At 40.7% G+C, this 23,404-nt stretch overlaps 1 protein-coding gene and 1 pseudogene across 12 annotated transcripts in view; one reads left to right on the forward strand and one right to left on the reverse strand.

Annotated features, from left to right (window-relative positions):
* KCTD12 (potassium channel tetramerization domain containing 12) overlaps positions 1 to 23,404 on the reverse strand; it is an 82,002-nt gene that overhangs the window by 35,520 nt on the left and 23,078 nt on the right. The window lies entirely within an intron of this gene.
* On the forward strand, positions 21,685 to 22,812 carry LOC114211494 (GPN-loop GTPase 1 pseudogene; annotated as a pseudogene).

Genomic DNA, 23,404 nt, shown 5'->3' on the forward strand with positions numbered 1-23,404 from the left:
GGTGCATATTTACATTGTTTTTAATCTTTTCAGGACCAAGGAATTAAGTAATCTTTAGGAAAAATAATGATGATGATAAAACTTAGAATAATATTAAAGAGGTAGGTGTGATCCTTAAAAACATAAAAATTTAGGGGCATCTGGGTGGCTCATTCAGTTAAGTGGCTGCCTTTGGCTTGGGTCGTGACCCCAGGGTCCTGGGATCGAGCCCCGCACTGGGATCCCCGCTTGGCTGGGAGCCTGCTTCTCCCTCTGTCCTGCCCCCTGCTCATCATGCTCTCTCTGTCTCTTCCTCTAATAAATAAACACAATTTTTTAATTAAAAACCTAAAAATTTAAAAAGCACATGGTAAAGAGCATGAGCCCTGGGGCCAGACCGCAGGGTGTGACTGTTGGCTTCCCCACTTGCCAGCTAGGTGACTGAGAGTAGGCCCTTTAGTCACTCAAAGGCCCCAGTTACCCAATGTGTAAAATGGGAACAATACTACTAGTTTCCATCTCATAGTGTTGTAGACAAATTTTTTTAAAAAGCTTATTTACATACAACATTTGAATCAGAGCTTAGCACATAGGAAGCTGTATGCAGTAGCTATTATTAGTGCCACCACCACCACCACCACCACCATCATCATCATTATAAGGCACCATAATCTATTAATCTCGCTAATTCTCAGAAAATAGTGCCATGGAATATCACAGGATATTTTATATTCACACACCCTCTACTTTTCCAGAAAAAAAAAAACAACTCATCTCAAGAGATTGTATTATAAAGTTTAGTTAGCAGGAAAGTCTGATGAAGCAGACATTGTTGGTTAAATGATCAACCCCACTTCTTCCAGCCACTTCCCTGGGTCCTCTCCCAGCTTGGAATGTCCACATGACACAGTTCAGCAGGAAAAGCCTTCTCCCTTCTTCCTACTGATATGATGGCTGGGCTGCAGGAACCTTCCTTGGCCAGTGAGGGAAATCCCAAAAGAATCACAGACGTCAGGACTAACATTGCTGAGCCTTGGAACCAGAGCCAGCAAAAAACCCCCCTACAGATTTTTCTCCAGGGCACAAAGAACAAACTCCTTCACAAGTAAGACATCGTATTCAGGTTTTCCAATACACGCAGCCAAAAGTATCCCTGATGAAAACCTATACAAACCCTGCATTGCTCTGGAGACTAACGGAGAGGTACCAATCTGCCCCAGTCAGATTCAGCCATTGCCACGGATGGGTGGCAAATTCTTTTCCTAGAGTAAACCTAGGTCCTTGGCGCTGGTGCTCCCGGAGGTTCAGCCTTCCAACTTAGCCAGCATATGCCGAATCCTGGAAATGCCCAGGAAGCCCTTCCTTCCAGGTCTTCTCCATCCCATCCTCTGGCTCTTGGGTATGGGTCCCACTTCCGGCTGCACCCACTGTAGGCTGTCCACTTCCTGCCTCCCAGGAAGCCACATTCTGGATAACCAGTGCACCTGTTACTGGGGCACTCATTACCCTTGACACAAGCATCACAAGGTTTCTCTTCAGTGTTACCCAGGAGGGAGCACACCTCTCCCCATCACTTGTCTCTCTCCGCCCTATCAGTTTTATTCTGGTGGCCGGTTTTTCCAGGCTCCGGCGGTTTTCAAAAAGGCACTCCTGCCCAGTCAATCCTCAGCCCCTGCCTGCTCTCTGAAGCAGTCCGTTACAGTTGTAGACACAATCAAATTGGTAAAAGCTACGCAGCTTGTGAACAGTGTTGCGGAGGAATGTTTCCAGTCATCCTTTGTGTTATTGTTATTTAGACAATCAAACTGCTCACTGAAATTAATACATTATTACATGATCCTGGAGTCTGGGATCGAGTCCCACATCGGGCTCCCCGCTCAGCAGGGAGTCTGCTTCTCCCTCTGAACCTCCCCCCCTCATGCTCTGTCTCTCTATCTCATTCTCTCGCTCAAATAAATAAATAAAATCTTAAAAAAAAAAACTAGTTTTAAATTGTCTATGGACTTGTTTAAGGTGGTACTTCTTCAGCTCTAAAATTATTCCACCAGTTCAATAAAAAAAAAGAATGAAAAAACTGGAACCCAGACTAAGTAATTGATAAATTATTCTTCATAAAATTAGTTCATATTCTGGAAACAAAGGTTTGTCTGCTTAATATCATAGGAAAAATTATAGTCATCTTGGCTAAACAACAGTGTCAGTAAATAGCATCTAGATAAGACTGGGGGAAAAAAGGGACTATATTCTTGCTGCCAGCAGAAAGATAAATTTTGTTGGCCTTTGAAAGCCAGGGGATTAACTAGCGTTTGTGGGGAGATGCTTTGAAAGATACAGAACCTGTCATATTTTCTGCTTCATGAACTAAACATAAACACTGGGAAGGCTGTTATGAGTATGTTACAGCTGTCTGCCAACAGATGAGGCTTTTGAGGTTGTGAGCCCAAGGAATAGCAAACACCATTCTGTGTTTAGTAAGCCATGTACCCTCCAGTACTGAGATTACCCCTGATAGGGAGTTAAAATTTCGAAATAACTAGTTCTTCTAAGTCCTGGAGGTATAACATAAGATCCTGTGATTGCAAAGAAATTACATGGATTGTGAAAGGAGCAATTAGAAGAAATGTCATTTTTCTTTAAAATTCACTAGAACTTACAAATGGCAGGGGCGGGGGAGGCGCTGAGCTGATGAAGTATTCGAATTATCCAAACTACTATTTGAAAATGCTTTAGGCCACAGGGGACACAAAACAATATATTTGTTTTCTAGCAAAACATGCTTATGTGAATCGAGGTGAATCAGAAACTCTTCCCAGATAAGAAAACCTTTAAATCATCAAAATAATAAAGCTAAAAGTCACTTTCAGGCAATAACTCAATATTATACCAACAATAGAGCCATCACATATATAATTCAAGCATACTATAATCCTCAAGACACATATTCCTAAAATAAAGAGGCAGACAGCCTGTATGGGGATCTGGCTCTTGCTGTGTTACTCTATGCAAGTAACTTAACATCTCTGGGCCTCAGTATCCAGATCTATAAAGTGTGGGTAATAACTAAATTGTGGGGATGTTAAAATAAGTGAAACAGTTGATATTTGTACAGTGTTTTTAGAACAGTTCCAGATGCATCATAAGTGATATGTAAGTATAAATAACAAATAAGAACTGAGTAGCTGGGATGCCTGGGTGGCTCAGTCGGTTAAGCGTCTGCCTTCGGCTCAGGTCATGATCCCAGGGTCTTGGGATCAAGTCCCACATCAGGCTCCCTGCTCAGCAGGAGGCCTGCTTCTCCCTCTGCCTGCCGCTCCCCCTGCTTGTGCTCTCACTCTCTCTCTCTCTCTCTCTCTGGCAAATAAATAAATAAAATCTTAAAAAAAAAAAAAAGAACAACTGAGTAGCTTACCTGATGGGATAAATTTAAACAAAGAGGTCACTGAAAAGAGCCATGGAAGCCTCCAGACCAACCTCTTATCTCATTACCAAAATTGCCTAAAACACACCAACCAAGCTTTGACACACAGCGAGGAAGAGAAGACTGCCTCTCCGTAATGCCCACCTGGAATTCTAAATCTACAACAGCAGATAAAGCCAAGATGCCTTCCATATGGCAACACATCACAAATCTTTAAGGAGCCGTCACCACCCTTCCCTCCTTCTTTTCTTCAAGCTGAGCGTCCTTTATGTCTTCATCCTTTATGACTTGAATGCAGCTCCAGTTTCTCCACTGTCCCCGAGACCTGCCTTTACAGGCACTGAGCCTGTCAGGTTCCTCAGAAAAATGGGGCAGGAGGTCCCCAGCTGTGGTCTGTGTGGCATCTTTGACACTCTCTTCTGGATCTTGATTTCTAGTAACCTGAGGCTCAGATTGCATGAACAGTTTTTGACAACCATGTCACCCCATGGCTTTATACCTAGCTTCCAGTTAAGAAAACTAGCCTCTTGACCTGCTGAAAAGCCAGAGCACTGAGTTTTATCCTTACATTACCATTTTAAGCCTAAACTCAAAAATGCCTATTTATCCTTATTAATAAATCCTACTTTATTATTAATCAGGATAAATGGGTATGCAAATGGAATCTTAGTACACCAAATCAGATTTTAAATGCCTAGAGGAAATTAGGGGATTTTTTTACAGAAACTTAATAATGAAAATTTTGTAAAGCAGATAACTATCCTCTGATTGATTTTTTATGTAAATAGCTACTAACATATTATAGTTGCCTAAAGCACGATACAAATATATTAAGCTTTGGATAATACCATATTACATTATTACAGCAGATCTGCCCTCCTCTACTTTGATTAAGCTAATACTCAAATCAGTTTATTTTCCCTGAATATACTGAAACTGGAAGATTAGCGTGCAGAAGACAGAGTCAGGAAGCCACAGACCAGAAAGCTATGTCCAGGTCTAAAATGTCCATAAGGTGAAAAAAATCATCATAAATAAAGAAATAAAATATAAGGTATACTACCCTCACATGGCAAACCAAGAGTTGATTCTTTGGCTTAAAAGTCTCCTCCCATCCCTTTTATATGAATGAAATAATACTATGAATAAAGAAACATTATAGTTGACTCTTTCCTATTTGTTCAGTTTCCATCTCATTCATGTCTAATGACACTCCATCTGTCACCCCTAGAGTTTCACCAGCCCCACCCACCTGTACACTCAGCTCAACCCATTTCTCCAAACCACTCTTGACAAAGGAGGCAGTAAGATCTCAAATCAATCCCATGGTAAGACAGCCGGTTTCTGGTGTGCCTGGGTGGCTTCCTGGCTCTGTCTTCTGTACGCTAATCTTCCGGTTTCAGCATATTCAGGGAAAATAAACTGATTTGAGTATTAGTCTAATCAAAGTACAGGAGGGCAGACCTGCTGTAATAACATAATATGGTATAATCTGGGAACCACAGCTGGGATGTGCCCTTCTCTGATACTTACTCTCCCCCACCACGGAGCACACTGTGCATGGCCTTCTAACTCAGTTTCTGACTGGGCCTTCCTATCCCACTACTAAGGCTGAAGGTCTTGCCTGAGCCCAGACACTTAACTGAGGTCTCAGCCCACTTCCAGATGAGTTACCACCTGAGAACCTGTCATAAACCAGAAAGAACTCCAAGCACCATCACGCCACCTCCCACTAGACTTTCAGTATCAGTTCCTGCCCAAGGACCTCCCACCACATTGGAAAATTGGCCCAAATTTACCATGGGTCTTTCTATATCACCATTAGGGCTGCCAATGCTAAAGGGAAGCTTGAAGAAGAAATAGGCAAACTCATGGATAAAGAAAGCCTCAATTTCTTTTTCAAGGCATAAAAGGAGTCTCATATAAATGAAGATTCAGGCCATGTTCTTGGGGGTAACAAAGAGTCAAGGCCAAGAAGTACTGAGAACCCAGTTGAACCCATTCAACCTTCAGCAGGACCAATCTGCTCATGGGGAGATTTTCCAATCAGAAGACTACTCAGGTGTAGAAGACTGATGGTTGGATTCATCCAGGCTTGATATTTTGCCAAGCAGATGTGAGAGAAGACATGGGAACAGAAGAGTTGATCATGTCAAGAGAGAGTCTGAAGTGATGGAACAGAACATCTAAATGGGCTGGGGAATGAATTAACTATAGAATATAAGTGATGGAGAAAGAAAATATAGAGGAATCAAGAGCCTGGAAGGCCTAATGAAACAAAGAGTTCAAAGCTCTTTGTTGGAGGCTATGTCCAGAAAGAGGACATCTGGATATGAGATTTCAGTGATGACATATGGAGGATGACAGTGCAAATTATGGCTGTTGAAGGATTTGATGAACAGAGAGATGGGGGAAACTGTCAGAATAAGTAAGTCAAATCTCTGAGAAGCTGTTGTCATTCAAGTCAATCTGGAGTCACCCAGGATGTGGCACAAGGGTCCACAGAAGGACCAAAGTCACAGGGCAAAGTAGAACCTATTTTAGAATGGGTAGGGGATTAGCTCATTTAGGACAATCACTTAGAGGGGTACCCGGGTGGCTGAGTCGGTTAAGCATCTGCCTTCAGCTCAGGTCCTGATCTCAGGGTCCTGGGATCGGGATTGAGCCCGCATGGGGCTTCCTGCTCTGCAGGGAGTCTGCTTCTCCCTCTCCCTCTGCTTGCCCTCTCTCTCTCTCTCTCTCAAATAAATAAAATCTTTAAAAAAAAAAAAAAAAAGGACAATCACTTAGATACAGAACAGGAAAAAGAAACCTGAATTGTCTGTAATCATTCCATGTCTAAGATTGAGTATGGGGAGATAAAAGGAATTCTCAGTTTACATGTTCTGGTTAATTCTACAAATACAAATTTGACTTCACCAAGAAGAGTTATGAAGCATGTTCCCTGGTAGGAACAGTGCAGCTCAGGTGCTAGAGCACAGCATGAGTTTCCAGAGGTCTCTATTTCAACATCAACGAAATAGAACCCATCCTAAAGTTACCTTTAAGCATGGCAAGAAAATGAACTCAGGGGATAACTATTAAAACTTAAAATAGAAAAAAAATACACTTGACAAATATTTATTTCATTAGTTTAGAAAGTTATTTACAAATAATTAAAAGCCGTGACACCTCTAATAAAAAAGATTGGCAGAAGAAAAAAATGAAACTGGTTCTGAGCTGGGACAGTAGCTAGGACAACAGCAAAATTATAAAATGTTAAGTTCATGCCATAGAAAAATGCCAGTTACTGTAGCCTCCCCAGTACCACCCACTGATTTCCTTGGAACAGCATTCCATTTCCATATATCATTTCAAAGAAGTTGTACTTAGCCTGGAAGTTCTAATATCAAACCGAAAATAAAAACTCACGCACGTAAAAACAAAAGGTAAAGTTCTGTTGCTCCCACCTCCTTTGATAAATAAATAATAATAAATAAATAACAGTGATCCTGGAAGGCCAATTTCATTTTAAAAGTTCCAACTTGCTCCCATGAAAGTCCATGACCTAAAAATGACAAACTAAATGGCATTGCTTTGAGGCCCCATCACATTCATCCGAAGAATGACCCTTCACAGTTTGGGTTAAAGTAAAAGTTTCTCTACAAATAGCCCACAAGCATTTTTCTGATTAGTATTCATACACTAAGTTTATAAAACCCAGAGATGGACTCTTGGGTTGGGGGAAAAGAGATTGAGCAAACGATGCTTGAATTTTTGGCATTTAATTTCTTCCACAAAGTAAAATTCTACTCGTCTTGCTCATTCATATGTCAAACTTTCTAACATCCTAAAGTTCTGTACCATATATAACATCCAACTGAGAACACAGAAGAGTAACTGGTAATCCACCTCCTCTGCTAAAGCAGAGGAGTCCGTGTCTGCATCCACTAATTTACCACCACAAATATCAGTATCACCATCCACTAATTTACCACGGAGAGCACAAATCTTTATCAACAATCCAGCGAGAACCAGGATTCTTGGCAGGAGGTTAATTTTTAACTAAACCATTTTTTAATATTTGCCTTCCTATGCAGGTCCCTCTTTTAAACTTGTGGCTGGGTTTATTACTCTTTTGATAATCAATTTTTAATCATCCTTGCACATAGGAATTGAGAGCTTTAATTGAAACTACAAAAATCTCTTAAAAAAAATAAAAATAATGTAATCGTTGAGGGCTCATACACCTTAACAAGTAAGTCAACTTTTGATATTGATGTTTGAAATGAGTTTCAGTTTTAAAATTATAAGTAAAAATCATGCAAAATAATGAGAAAAAAGAAAGAAAACACACACATACACACACAAAACTTTTTGTTTCATTCTTCTAAATCCCAAAGTGACTCAGATGCAAGCGATCAATTTATTTCTGGGTAGCATAAAAGTATGCCAATACTTTTCTCACACTGAAATTTGGGCTGGGTGGAGAATGGGTATCTTTTCTATTAGCTTCAAAACTGGAGGAAAAAAAAAAGATTAAGTGAAAATACATCTTTTTCACAGAACAAAATACACTAAAGAAAAAGTTAACATGTGTGAGCTATAGGGAAAAAAATACCTCTTTACTTCCATGTTTCAGAGATTAATTCAATGTTTTTAAATTTTTCTATAAAAGATTATTCTCTCACCTTAAAATGAGAAAGCTGAGCATAAGCAAAACTGTAGTTTTCCCATGTTTCATTCTCTGAAATAAATACATTAACATAAAGCCACTTTTCAGCTTGACACAAGAACACTGAAACCATCTCAGACAAGTATTCCATAACCTCTCTGTCTTAATTTGACAACTTAATCTCCAAGACAGGCTCTGGAACACTTGCTGACCAAAATATTTTATGAACTATTCCTCATATTATTCAAAAATAATAATAAAACGTATCACACTAAGTCATTTTTCTTTTTAGAACACCGGGGTAAAGTCTTGCAAAGATTCAGTTGAACATCAGTGTCCCTCTGGCGATTAATTTAGCAAAGATGTTATGACTGGGAAAATCTTTTTCTGGTGAGATATGTAAGAAAAGATACAAAGCCATAAGTATTCATTTGTCCTTTTCTTCCCTGTGGTGACAATATAAAAAGGGTTTATCTACCTTTATTCTTGATTGCAGCATAAATTTAAGATAACCTGCTCCCTTGTAGACAATCCACTTGTAGATGCTTCGGTCTTGGCACCTGAGTTCCTGCAAGTTTGGGTTCTAAGAAGAAATTCTGCATGCTCAGAGAAAATGTGTCATAAAATAACGTATGCATGGAAAGTGTGAATATGAGTCAGCATTTTTTCCTTTAAAACTGGTCATTCCAGAGGAAGACAAACCATTAAAAACTGCCCTAAATATCAAAGGTTTTCTTTCAGCAACATATTTTGAGACTCATGACTGAACCAAAGTAGATAATGATTAGAGTTTAAATCAAGAGGACTATAGAGCCTTAACCAAAATGCTGACGGCCGAGGAAGAGCGAGGAGAAAAATGTCAGCAAAACTGTTCACAAACACGTTCTTTACTTGTAGGAAAGCTTTGAATACAATGTCATACTAATTAATTTTATTTTTTAAAATAACAGTTTCTCTACATGTCAGAGTAGAAATAATTAAATAGTTTTGCCTTTACACATTTTCCTTGTTGCCGAGAGGGTATCAATTTATCCTTTTAGCCTTGGAACAAGATTAGATTTTCAACCAAAATGTGACTAGCAGAGTCAGAAAATTTGAAAAGCAAGGTATCATACTCACTTTGAAAATATGCTGTTCGACATTCACCAGATTCCTAGCTTATTTTTGTTCTTGCCTCAACAAAGCCTTTAATCTTGCCTAACTTCCTTCAACAAAACCAGTGAAGCCATTATCTCAAACAGCAAGACTTTTTCTTTCTAAATGTGAAGCTTTGGTGTCAAATTTTAGCCAGAATGTGTGCTCCTGGGCCCTGCTGCAAATCTATGGTCAATAGGGTAGAATCATTCTATTGTAGCATCTCTTGCCCTTTTCCCAAGTTCCGAGCAAAAAGATCTCTGTGAGCCAAGTTGCCAAAATACAGGCTCAGGGTAAAGTGCAAATGCAGACTACTTTTTGTAGAACTGACTCTTTCTTTAAACTAGAAATAAACTTTGAATACAAAAATTAGAGAGGTTTTGTTTTTTTCTTTAATATACTTTTTACCCAAATTTTGAAGGAAATAGTGCTGGAATAAGACCTGTGAACTTAATATATTTAACAAGATAAAATCTGAAAAACATATTTTTTTTAAGATTTGTTTATTCATTGGGGGGGGCAGAGGGAGAGAGAGAGAGAGAGAGAGAGAGAGAATCTCAAGCAGACTTCCTACTGAGAGTGGAGCTCGATGGGGGGGCCTCAACGGGGGGGGGGGGGGGGCCTTGATCCCATGAGCCCAAGATCATGACCTGAGCTGAAATCAGGCGTGGGTAGCTAAACGGACGCAGCCACCCAGGTGCCCCTGAAAAGTGTTTTTAATACAACTAGTTTATATTTCCCAGGTATTACTTCCTCTCATTTTTCCACCCTCCTCTTTGTCAGTTTTCTACTTTTCTCCTTTTTCCCCCCTTTATCCCTATCCTTTGTTTGGGGCATTTTCCACGGTTCAAACTTCTTGCAATTTCTTTTCTCTCTCCACTTGATATTTCATAGTAGAACCACTTTTGTATGTCACTTTATATATTTTTCAACAGTTAGCACATTTGATTCTCATAAGCCTCCTATTATATAGTCCTAAAAGGCACCATTACCTTTCATTCTACACCTACCTGAAATCACGCACCTCATGAGTGGTAACACAGACACTCGCTAGAATCTCCTGATCGTCTTCACCCCCTCCAAGGGACCATGCAAGCAGGAACATCTCTTTTTCATCAGTGTGACCGCAGCAATTAGCACAGCATATGTTACACACACATAATTATATACAAACGATCACTGTAATATGCTCAAGGTTTTATTTATTTATTTATTTGAGAGAGAAAGAGAGTGGGCGAGAGAGAATAGGAGCGGGCATGGGAGGAGGGTAGGGACAGAGGGAGAAGCAGACTCCCAGCTGAGCAGAAAGCCTGAAGAGGGGCTGGATCCCAGGACCCTGAGATCATGTCCTGAGTTGAAGGCAGACGCTTAACCGACTGAGCCACCCAGCCACCCCTGTAATATGCTCAATATATTGAGTAAATAAATGAGTGAAAGCTAGCTCTATTTCTTATACATGTATGGGATCACAGACTTTTCAAAGTACTTTTTTAAATATGGACTCCCCGATGAACACATTTTATGAATTGGAAAGATCAACTTTGGTCCCTAACTCTACTGATGAAGAAATTGTGGTTCAGGGGTGCCTGGGTGGCTCAGTCGTTGGGCATCTGCCTTTGGCTCAGGTCATGATCCCAGGGTCCTGGGATCGAGCCCCACATCGGGCTCCCTGCTCGGTAAGGAAGCCTGCTTCTCCCTCTCCCACTCCCCCTGCTTGTGTTCCCTCTCTCACTGTATCTCTTGCTGTCAAATAAATAAATAAAATCTTAAAAAAAAAAAAAAAAGAAATTGTGGCTCAGAAAAACTGAAGAATTTATTCAGAAATAATAGTCAAGAGCAGTTCCAAGCTTAGAGACTAAAAAATATCAAGTTGAGAAGAATTTGGAATCCCATATGAACCTGTGAGCTATTCTTTACTATAAGGCTGCAGTTAGGTGAAATGAGTTATGGCTAATTATTTTCATCCTTCTGCATAGTCCTAATACCGTATATGTATCTGTGTATGTACCAGGGCAAAGCTTTTGGGATATGAGGGAAAAAATCTTATATATTTTTACTAGCCGATTGCCTCTACACAGTGCATTGAATTAAGCCCAATTAATCAGTTCCTTTTAAATTTTAAAACACATAATTAGAAGATCAAAGCTTTCTGATATTATTTAAGACACGATAGCAGTCCCTATACCACTGTTCTGTATTAACACTCCTTTAAATAAAAAACATCCATGACCTGAAACATTCCTCACACATTACATGTATGTTTACACATGTGTGGTGCATACACACTGTTTCTTGCAATTTTCATCACAATCCACCACCCTGCCCTTTGGCCCTCCAGATGGCCAACTGGTTCTATTCAAACTGAACCCCAAGATTCCTCTTTCCTAATTGCTGGTGCCAGAGGGAGCTGTCTGCAGCAGCTGTGCCCCATGGTCAACGGCAGCAATGCACTGCTTGGGCCTAGTCTCAATAGAGTCTTCAGGCGCTTCCTCTGCCTACCTACTTCATGGCCATAACCAGTCCTCAATTGTCTATGCAGAAAGGGGATTATCTATGCAAAAATTTAAATAGGTTATTTGAAATTCAAAAGGTTATTTGAAAGGACAAGAAGTATTATACCAGGTGAGACCCGCTGATCTCAGTTTTCTGGTCTCTGAAGGCAGCGAAGAGGCTTGTGGAAGAATTTGGTTCCCAAGATAAAGTATATTCTTTACTAGTTATTTGTTCATTTATTCAATAATTTTAATAAAGAGCGTAGGATATATAAGACCTCAATTAAGTAGCTGGGGGCTAAAGAGAATGGAGGGAGAAATTAAGAAATGCAAGCCACTATTCCAAGGAGCTGAAATCAAGATTTCCAGCTACCATTTCCATGATGCACTCTGTTTTCTCCGGGCCAGGTGCTTCTGTAGCTGCTAGTCCCCAGCCTGCAGTAGCCCTCCGCCCCAGGTCCACCTTCCTTATAGCACCCTTCACCCTCTGCTCCAAACTAGTTAATGCCAACGCATCCCTCACATCTGACATCCAGTGTCGCCTAGTGGGAACCTTCCCTAAACCCACCTCCCAACCACAGTACCTGTCCCTCCTCATTGTGCCTTCCACTCTCTTCTACCATCACATTAGCTCTAACTTTACATTTGAAATATTTTATTTTGGGGCGCCTGGGTGGCTCAGTCTGTTAAGCATCTGCCTTCAGCTCAGGTCATGATCCCGAAGTCTGAGATGGAGCCCCACATCGGGCTTCCTGCTCAGTGGGGAGTCTGCTTCTTCCTCTCCTGCTCCTTCCCCTGCTCGTGCTCTCTCTCTCTCTCTAATGAATAAATAAAATCTCTAAAAGATAAATAAAGAATAAAACATTTTATTTTATTTAAAATATATTTAATGTATTGTGTTATGTAAGAAATTGTTTTTATCATATTTAATTATTTCATTTAATATATAGTATTACATATTTTAATTATTTACTCTCTGTCTCTCCAGAACCTAATACCATGCCAACCATTTAGGAGGTCCCCAACTAATGTGCCTGAATAAAGAAATGAATTAGTAAATGATAGATGTAAGACAAAATGATGTAAGCTCTTGGTTAGAAATACAAGTTTTGAGTCAGATTGCTGGGCTCAGATCCTTCTTCAACATTTACGAGCTGAAAGAAACTCGAGGAAAATACAGAGATTAAAGTTGTCTCAAGCAAGAGGAGATTTTTAGTAAGGATTCTGTGATGGTTAATTTTATGCATCAGCCTTGCTAAGCTATGGTACCCAATTAGTAGGTCAAACACCAATCGAGATGTTGCTGTAAAGGTATTTTTAAGATTATCAGTAGACTCTGAGTAAAGCTCATTACCCTCCATGTGGGTGGGCCTCATCTAATCAGTTGAAGGCTTTACAAGAAAAAACCTGAGGTTTCCAAAAGAGGAAGAAATTCTCCTCAAAACTGCAACATAAAAACCATGCCCAAGTTTCCAACCTGCTGCCATATATGGAATTCAGACTCAAGACAGCAACCTCAATTTCAAGCCCTACAAATTTCAGATTTTCTGGTCCCCACAATCATGTGAACCAGTTCCTAAAAAATCTATCAGTATCTCCCCCATGATATAGCTACATACCTCTCTATACAATATATATAAGCATATATACACAGGTGTGTGTGTGTAATATTGATTCTGTTTCTCTGGAAAACCCTTCCTAATGCAGATCCATACTAGGGAACCCAGGGGAAGCCAACAGTCCTTCTTCACATGGAAAAGAAAAGATAGAATCAGACTCATGGAGACCAGGACCATTCAGATGCCCAGTTACTGAGGGCCTCAGCAGCAGGCACTGGTACTTCTCGTCCTAGGACTTAGCCATCAGTGTGGCTCTGCTGCCACCCCCTTGTCTCTGTTTGTCTCCAACAGCCAGAGACGGACTCCTCGTGTGCTGATCTGCTCATCTGTTCCCTGGCTCATATCTTCTGCTGACTCACAGTTTCTGCCTTTCCATCTTCCTCATCATTTCTGCCTCCTTCTGACCTTGGTCTGTCGTGGCCTCATAGCACCAGTATGACTCCCCGGCTTTCTCCTAAGCAACCTGTGTTTCAGCTCCCACGGCTGGCCTCTTCCCTACCATTACGATTCACAGATCCCGTTCCTGACAGGGAGTCTTGAGTTGGCACAACTCATCATTTGGGGCCAGATCATAGTATAGGCCTCTGGACAGCCTCTGAATTGGCTGCTTTTGTTTTTGTTTTTGTTTTTTAAAGATTTTATTTATTTATTGACACAGAGAGAGAGAGAGAGAGAGCACAAGTAGGCAGAGTGGCAGGCAGAGGGAGAGGGAGAAGCAGGCTTCCCGCCGAGCAGGGAGCCCGATGCGGGGCTTGACCCCAGGACCCTGGGACCATGATCTGAGCCGAAGGCAGAACCCAACCGACTGAGCCACCCAGGCGCCCCTGAATTGGCTGCTTTTGGAACAATGAACTACAACTGGGGACGAGTCAGGTGATGCCATGCATGGCCATCTGAGACCGTCTCTTCATGGAGAACTCTGACAAAGTTTCCCCTGGAAGGAGCTGTGAGTATACGATGACACGTCTCCAAAAGGGGACTGGGCACTGGCAGAGAAGGGGCAGCCACAGGCCGATAAGAGCAGGGTCTCTCTCCCACCCTCGTGGAGGGGGCGACCGGCACCATCAATGTCTACAGTACAGACCACTTCTGACCCGTGCTCTGTCACTATCAGGGACAAAGAAGCCTTGCTAGTTCCACTGGTTGTAATAATGGGGGGACTGTCAGGTAATGACAGTATTCAGTGTTGTTATGAATAATAGTTAACATAGTATTCGCAGTGTTCACAGCCCTGTCATGAGCTCTATGCTTTTATTCTGACATTAGATTGGAGAACCTTCAGGGACGCCTGGGTGGCTCAGCCAGTTAAGCACCTGCCTTCAGCTCAGGTCATGATCCCAGGGTCCTGGGATCGAGCCCTGCATCGGGCTTCCCGCTCGGCGGGAAGCCTGCTTCCCCCTCTCCCACTCCCCCTGCTTGAGTTCCCTCTCTCGCTGTGTCTCTCTCTGTCAAATAAATAAATAAAATCTCTTTAAAAAAAAAAAAAGATTGGAGAACCTTCAGAAATTCTTATTATCTTTGGGGGAGAAGGCGGTTGACCAGGAGCAGTCCAAATTCTGGCATAACGTTTACCTGCACCATAGACTAGCTGCCCCCTCTTGAATTCAGCTTTTTTTTTTTTTTTTTCAGATTTATTTATTTATCTTAGAGAGAGAGAAAGAGCACAAGCGGCAGGAGGGACACAGGGAGAGGGAGAGAGAGAATCTCAAGCAGATTCCCAGCTGAGTGCAGATCCAATGCGGGGCTCAATCCCACGACCCCGAGATCATGACCTGAGCTGAAACCAAGAGTCAGACGCTCACAGACTGAGCCACCCAGGCGCCCCTTGAATTCAGCTTCAAGATGTTGCAGAGAATTGCAGCAAGACTTTTAAATGACCTCAGTGGGATTACTGTGGACCCTTACAGATCACTCCTAGCTTGGGAAACATTGCTGAACTGTGGCCAGGGCATCACTGAGGAGCCACCAGGTGGGTGTGGAGCTGGACCATCCAACCCGGTGGCCTCTGATTATACATGGCTACGCACATTTAAGTAAATTTAAGTTGAATTAAATTCACAATGTACTTCTCAGTCATAGTAGCGAGTTTTCAAGTGCTCAGTAGACACATATGGCAAACAGCTATGATAGCAGACAGCACAGAAATAGGACATCTCTGTCATCACTGAAAGGCCTATTAAACAGTGCCTGAATGGCATGCTTGCTGTGATATTCAAAGTGAAAGGAACGGGAACACAGTCCACTAGACCTTTCCTTACAGAAGGATGATCTTAAAATTTCTAGGAAGGCACTTCTGACGAGACTTCCAGGAAAAAGAATTGTTGGTACCTTGCCTTAGATACTTGAATTTTTAAAGAAGCTGACCCATTTCCTAGAAAGTAAAATGAATACACTGTAAAATGTGGCCGAACACCAGAGCACGAAACCACCCTTGCAGTCCCAAGCCCCATGATATCGTAAGAAACGTATGCCCAGATACTGGAGTACAAGTGAGGTGCCTAATTCAGCAAGGCCCTTATAGCAGCAATAAAAATCAGAAAATTAGTGTTTCTCCAGAGAAATCCTGCATGAGTCTTTGAGAAAGACTTCTTTTTTTTTTCTCTTTGTGGTAAAATTTTTATTGTTGATACACTTTCTTTAAAAGATGCAGCACTATTGACATTTTCTATTTTTCATGTGTGTCAGTTTCTTTAAATTGGATCTTTTTTAAAAAAGTATCCATTTTATCTAAATTATCAAACTTAATGGCATAAAGTTCTTATTCCCCTTAATATTCTTTTGATTTCTGAAAGATGTGTCCTCATTTTCATTCTTAATACTGGTGATTTATTTCTTTTTAATGTATGTCTTAAAAGGGATTTATCAATTTGATTACTCTTTTTCCCCCTTTAATTTTTTATTGTTATGTTAATCACCATGCATTCTGAAAGCTGGCTAAAACTGTGTTTAGCTAAGATGAAGGATGGCAAATCTGAGGGAGGAAAACCCTGGAATTCAGTAGAGAGCTTGCAAGCCCTTCTCTTGAAGGCAACCATGTTCTCACGTGGTACTAAGGATTTCTACCCAGGGGTTGGGAGCTGTGAAAAATTTAACTGCTGAAGCAGAATAAAGAAAAAAGGCCAAAAGTAATACAGGAAACGGTATAAAGTAAAGGACTTGATAATTAACCAGAAGTTGGACAGCTTCTGAGCCTACAATTCTCAGCCTTGACAGTTACAGGGCAGGTAACGTAGATCCCACCAAGGTGAAGCAAGCCAAGACGACTGCTCTGTGATGACACGGTCCTCACGTATTTCTTGTTGTTTATTCAACAGTGTGATGAATCACCTCCCTTTACTCTTTTAACCTTCTCATAATGGGCAAACACCTACTTACATATAATTATAGCCTCTAGGAATATATATTTTAATCTTTTTCATCGTAAAATGTATCCGCCAAGTTCTTTTAACCTGTTGGATTGGAAAGCGGGTGGCCAGAGTGTAGCCTCGAATTCCTGTGTACACATAACCCGGTTTGCCTCAACGGCTCTGGTTTATGTTGCTATTCAGGTGTAATTATTAATAGAGCCCCCCTTCACTCACAGAAGTCTTAATTTGGACAATAAATATATGGCTACCTACCCATAATGCTCTTCTCTAAATGTGTTCCAAAATGCCAAGGGCAAATATGTTGTTTTCAAAGTCTGGTGGTTTTGGGGCCACTTTCCATCTCAGCAAATGTCACCTTGGATGGAAGACATTACTTCACCAAGTTGGCATTGTTGACCGTTTTCAAAACTATTTCATTCTGATGCCTTTTTTTTAACCTCTCTGTACTTTTCAAATTCAATTTTAGTGTCAATTTTGCTTGGCACAGTCTTCTTCCTGTCCTTCACTCTTCAAGATTTTTTTCCCTTTGGCTATTTTCTTTACCTCTGTTGTCTATTTTTCTACATTTACTGTAATATGTGTCTCCTATTTATGGTTCCCTTTCTTCCCACATTCAATTTGTCTGTCATGTTCTAAATGACTGGTTTTGAGTAAACGATAGCATTTCACAAACAACCACTGGTAGAATGTGCACTACCGGATAACTAACCTTTTTATTCCACCTCAAATATATTATATTGAACTTAGTCTGATAGGTTAAAAATTTTAGTGCCTTTAAAAATATCTGAAAAGCTGCAGGCTGCTGGGAAATATTTACTAACTGGCTTTGGGGACAGGGAACCCTGATTTGTAGTGTTTGCTTATTTCTGTGGTGTAATACTCCCACCATGGATGATTTCAACGTACCAACATGACCCCAACCGATTTGTGAAAATTTAACAACTAGCCCTGATGAGCCAATATGAGCTAGCTTCAGCAGAGCACCAAAACCCTTTGCCGAGACACAGAAGTAAAAGCTCTGAAAAACAAATCACATAATAATTATTCTAATTATTTAAATTTTCTATTTTATCATAAAAGGAAAATAAGCTTATATTGTAAAAAAATATATGGAAAATAGCTTATATGTGAAGCTTATTAAATAATAAAATAAGCAGATGTTGAAAATAAGCTTCTGTATGAAAAAAATAACATCAAAGATTCTATCTGGTAACTAGAAATTTCAGTAGAGGCTATTTCTGGTACTAACTTTGCTCTATTCCCCCAAAGATTATTCTCAAATCCTGAGAACATTATTATGCAAGGTTAGGACTCCAGGCTCCATGACTGCCACAGTAAAACAAATCCATGGGCCAGGAAACTTCCAAGCTCTGGATCTGAGCCTCAGGCAGAAAGTGAAAAAGTCAGACACTATCAGAGCTATAGATCACTCTACTAGCTATCAAAAAATCCTTTGGTATTCAGCAAATTTAAAAGACTGCCTTCTTTCTGTTCTGAGAGATTCCAGAAGACCTAAAGGTTACATTTGGGATCAGTGGTTTTTCACAGATCTAAGCATTATTTTTATTTAAAGCCAGTTTATAGCTTTGATTAGTCCTATGGCTTAATATATAATAGAAACTAAAGTAGCTTAGAGGTGGGGAGAGCCCTTTGAGAAATAAACAGTTTACCACTCACATCCATTCTAATGATTTAATCAAACATAAGAGATTCTAACAGAATGCACTAACCAGAGACACCCAGTGAAGGGCAAAATGAATATTTTCTAGAAAACATTCTGTGGCCAACACAACACTACCTCTGAACCTGAAATATTTGGCCTGAGGGGAAAAAAACTAAAGGCTTAAGATTTACTGACCCCAAATTTATTAAGATACATGTCTTTGAACACATCAGCCATAGATATTATTGTACATTTTTTTAAAACCCATAAGCCAAACTTCATAGATAATAAATTAAAAATAAAATAGACTCTACTTATAGTCATAAACTGATGCATCATTTCTAGAAATAGCTCACATTTGTTGTTAGACGCTGAGATAAAATCTCTGCGCAAATTATTTTATTTAACATATTAAGAACCCTAAGAGATAAATAGTATGATCTACATTTTACACATTAGGAAACTTGAGACTTGGGTCAGTGACTTACCCAAAGTTACACAGCTAGAAAATGGCAGGATCTGACTTGGAACTCAGGCCATGACCCAGAGCACCTAAATTTAACCAAAGGCTGCCTTGCCAAAAACCTTAAAATCAGTTTATACTCACTCTCTGACCACTCATCACTGCTACAAACTTATCCCAAAAACTATGTCACAGGCAGACACAAATATAGCAAAAGACTTGGAAACGATGTAGATGTTCAGCAAAGTTAAATGATCTATTCATACAATAGAGTATTTTTGTCAAAAATTTGTATTCATCAAAGACATCTGAGATGAGAAACTCACCATATAACATCCAAAAAAAAAAAGCAGACTGTAAAACCAAAAATACAGTATTTCACTGTGTAAAATAAATATATATGTGGATGGGGGCTCCAGGGTGGCTCAGTTGTTTGGGCGGCTGACTCTTGATTTTGCCTGGGATCATAATCTCGTGAGTTGGAGCCCTGCATCTGGCTCTGTGCTCCGTGGGGAGTCTGCTTGAGATTCTCTCTCTCTTCTCCCTCTGCCCCTCCTCCTGCTCGCACTTTCTCTCTCAAATAAATAAATAAATCTTAAGTGTATATATATTTGGATGGGGAGCAGCTAAAAGAAAAACACAGTAATATCTCTGATTATCTCTTGGATTAGGATTATATATTTTTTTTTTTACTTTCCTTCTGGATCTATTTTTTGTGTTTTTTGTGATGAAAATATTTTTATAATGAGAAAAGAGTCATTTTTAAATTCAACAAAAGTCTATTTAGAGGGCTCATCCCCACATCTCATGAAGGAAATGTTGGAAGGAAAAGGGTCAAAGAAAAGTAACTAGAAGGGTCAGAGGAATGGGCAATAAACTAATATTATCAGCTCTGGGAATTATTCAAAAAGTTCTGCAATACACAGGCAGGTAATGTCCCAGCTGATTCGGTCCTGGCTGGGGGACATAATGGGTAGAATGTGCAGTCAGAACAGGACAGAGGCCCAGGCCAGCCCCACGATCTCTCATCTCCCTGACGGCCAAGACCCTTGAACGAGTTGCCTTCCCTCCCTACCTCCACTCCCTCAACCCCATTTACTCTTTAACTCACCATAACCTGGTCTGCCCCCCCAACTTCCTCCCCTGCCCCACAGAAATTGCTGTTACCACTGCCACCAACGTTCTCTTTATTGTCAAATCCAACAGTCACATTCCATCCTTGTCTTCTGTGAATGACCTCAGCTGCCACTGAGCCAACGGACTCCTTCCTGGAGCATCTCTTTCTTTGAATCCCATAGCAGATCCACTGTTGCTTGGCTCCCCAGCTGTCATCCTCCTATGCCCAGGTGCCCACACGCCTACTTTCTGTCTACACAATACCCAGCTACGATCAGGTATAGAACAGCAGGAAGCTCTAAGGGAGTAGGCTTCTCCCCCAGCCCCAGGAGATGAACTGTGTTGGCCTAAACCAATCAAGGAAATCGCACTCTCCTTTGCTGTAATTGGTTTAGGAGTCAGTACTGGCCAAAGAGACCTGAGGATGAGCTCCTACTACGCACAATTCCTGTCTTTGAACGCAGTTTTTAACATTTGATACTGTGACAGCCTTTTTGTGATCATGAGAGGAAAGCCAGGAGAATTAGCAGAAGCTAATATAGAGCTTGGGACATGGAAGAAATGCTGTACCAATTCACCCTGAAACTACCCACCCCTGGACTATTATGGGAGATTATAAAAGCCTATTATTTAAGCCACTCTTAGTTACGTGTTCAGTTTCTTGCAGCCAAAGATATCCTAGTCAACGCTGATATACGCTCCTTTCTGGCGCCACTTCTCTATCCCATCTACTCTTCAGGCCCTGTCCTGAACTCTACTGCACCTTGCATGACAGTGTTCCGGAGAGTTTCACCTTTGGTCTCCTTATTATTCCATTCACTTTCTCTTTGCGCTTTCTCTCTTGCACTTGGATGATTTCAACTATGCATATTTATTTATAGTTCACATAAATATTTCCTGGAAGTCTTCTAGGAGCAAGATCCTGTTCGGTTTTCTAATGCTCTGGGAATATGCTGATGAATAAGACCACTGAGGGATAAGAGAGAGGGGGAAGACAGGGGGAGGGGGGAGGATTGAGGATCTTTTTATGAGTCTTTTTATGAGATTTATGGTACAACATGGTGTCTATGGTTAACAAATCAGTATTGTACATTTAAAAATTTGTGAAGAGGATAGGTCTCATGCCAAGTGTTCTTACACACACACACACACACACACACACACACACACACACACACAAATGAAGGGAGGGCTGAGCAGAAGGAAGAAACTTTTGGAGGTAGTAGATATTTTATTACTTTGACTGTGGTGATGGTTTCACAGGTTTCTGCATATCTCCAAATTCGCCAAATTGTATACATTAACTATGTTCAGGGATTTGTTTTTTTGTTTTGATACATCAACTATACATCAATAAAGCTATTTTTTAAAACATAAAAATACAAAAGAAAGTTCTCTTTTATAAAAATGAAAATGTTCAAAATGTTTTTGCCTCTTTTTCTATGGGATTATCTTTTTCATATTTCTTCTAAGAAGTGTTTTATTCTAGATACTACTCTTTCTATTCTCTAAGTCTGCATAGTATGGATAGTTGTTTCTTAAAGATTTTGTAAAACTTCTGGTAAATTTATCTGGACCTGAAATGTTCTCTGTAAAAGGACTTTTTATTTCTTCTTGAGTCAGTTTTGGGGAGTCATATTTTTCCAGGAATTCATCTATATCTTCAAATGCATTCGCTTAAATTCTCTAAAATATAAACTAAAAATTGCCCTGTTTTCAGCTTTGGTTGCTCCCAATAAGTTTTTACATACAGGAGAGGGCGCGGAGCCAGGAGAAAGATGGCGGCGCCCGCAGAGGCAGCTGAGTCGCAGGCTTCGGGGGGTCCTCGCCCCTCAGTTTGTCTAGGCTTACTGGACATCTACATAGCCAAGGCTCTCCACCTTATGTGATTAATCTGGACCCAGCTGTACATGAAGTACCCTTTCCTGCCAATATTGGTGATGAAATTTATTGAGAAGGCCCAGAACATGTCTAAATATGTCTTGATTGACACACCTGGACAGATTGAAGTGTTCACGTGGTCAGCTTCTGGGACAATCATCACTGAGGCCCTGGCATCCTCATTTCCAACAGTTGTCATTTATGTAATGGACACATCAAGAAGTACCAACCCAGTGACCTTCATGTCCAATATGCTCTATGCCTGCAGCATCTTGTACAAAACCAAGCTGCCTTTCATTGTGGTTATGAATAAAACTGACATCATTGATCACAGCTTTGCAGTGGAATGGATGCAAGATTTTGAGGCTTTCCAAGATGCCTTGAATCAAGAGACTACATACATCAGTAACCTGACTCGTTCAATGAGCCTGGTGTTAGATGAATTTTACAGCGCACTTAGGGTGGTGGGTGTGTCTGCTGTTCTGGGTACAGGCTTAGATGAATTCTTCATGCAAGTCACCAGTGCTGCAGAAGAATATGAAAGGGAGTATCGTCCTGAATATGAACGTCTGAAGAAGTCACTGGCCAGTGCACAGAGCCAGCAGCAGAAGGAACAACTGGAACGCCTTCGGAAAGATCTGGGCTCTGTAGCCTTGGACACAGGGACTGCCACAGACAGCTTATCTCCTGCACTTGACCCTTCTGACTTGATCCTGACTCGGGGAACTTTGGATGAAGAGGCTGAGGAAGCAGACAGTGATACTGATGATATTGACCACAGAGTTACAGAGGAAAGCCGTGAAGAGCCAGCATTCCAGAATTTTATGCAAGAATCAATGGCACAGTATTGGAAGAGAAACAAGTAGTTCCTAGAAGTCCAGAATTTTGGAACTCTGTGAAGGAACTATCCTAACCTCTGATTGGCGGCTACTATAAAGGACAATTTTGTTCAGAGTTAGCAGAGTTTCTCTTATAGGGAAATTTGACTTAGATGCAGCCAGGGATAGAAAACCACTGGACGTGGCAGGTAGATGCCAATTCCCCTTGGCCTATCCCTTGGATTTATGCAAGGAAGGATATTCTGACTATTCTTGGATGCTGATATCCCTTCAAGCCTAAAGCTTCAAGTTTTATCATTTGAACTGAAGTATTTTTGCTGCTGATGGATGGAACAGCGAGAACTTTTCACTTCAAATCTCTGTCAGGTTGGGTCTGTATTCTACTTTCCCAGCATCTTGCCCTTGACCCTGTACCATGAGTTCCCCTCTTTTTAGCCGAAAGGGAGAGGAAACATGAGCTTGCCCAGGGTGGCAGTGGAGTCTCCTTGGCAACCAGTCAATGTTGGGTACAAAGTATGCCTCACATGGGGGTAACTCATTATGGACAACAGGTACATTGCAGAAAGTGAGCAAAACATATGACTAATGAATAAGAATCCTGCTTTGGATGATGACTTGGATAATTTTAACTTTGTTGTAAGCCTGCCTGTCATAATTTCAAATAAGAAAATTATGTAATTGCAAGTAGGTTCGCTTCTATTCAACACAGAGGTTTAAAGCCACATGTCCAAACCTGTCTCAGTAAAGCAGGGATGTTTACTAAAAAAAAAAAAAAAAA

This window comes from Eumetopias jubatus, unplaced genomic scaffold (assembly GCF_037043125.1).
Source record: "Eumetopias jubatus isolate StellerSeaLion01/CBP00866 unplaced genomic scaffold, mEumJub1_p1.0 scaffold_3, whole genome shotgun sequence".
Classification (NCBI taxonomy): Eukaryota; Metazoa; Chordata; class Mammalia; order Carnivora; family Otariidae; genus Eumetopias; species Eumetopias jubatus.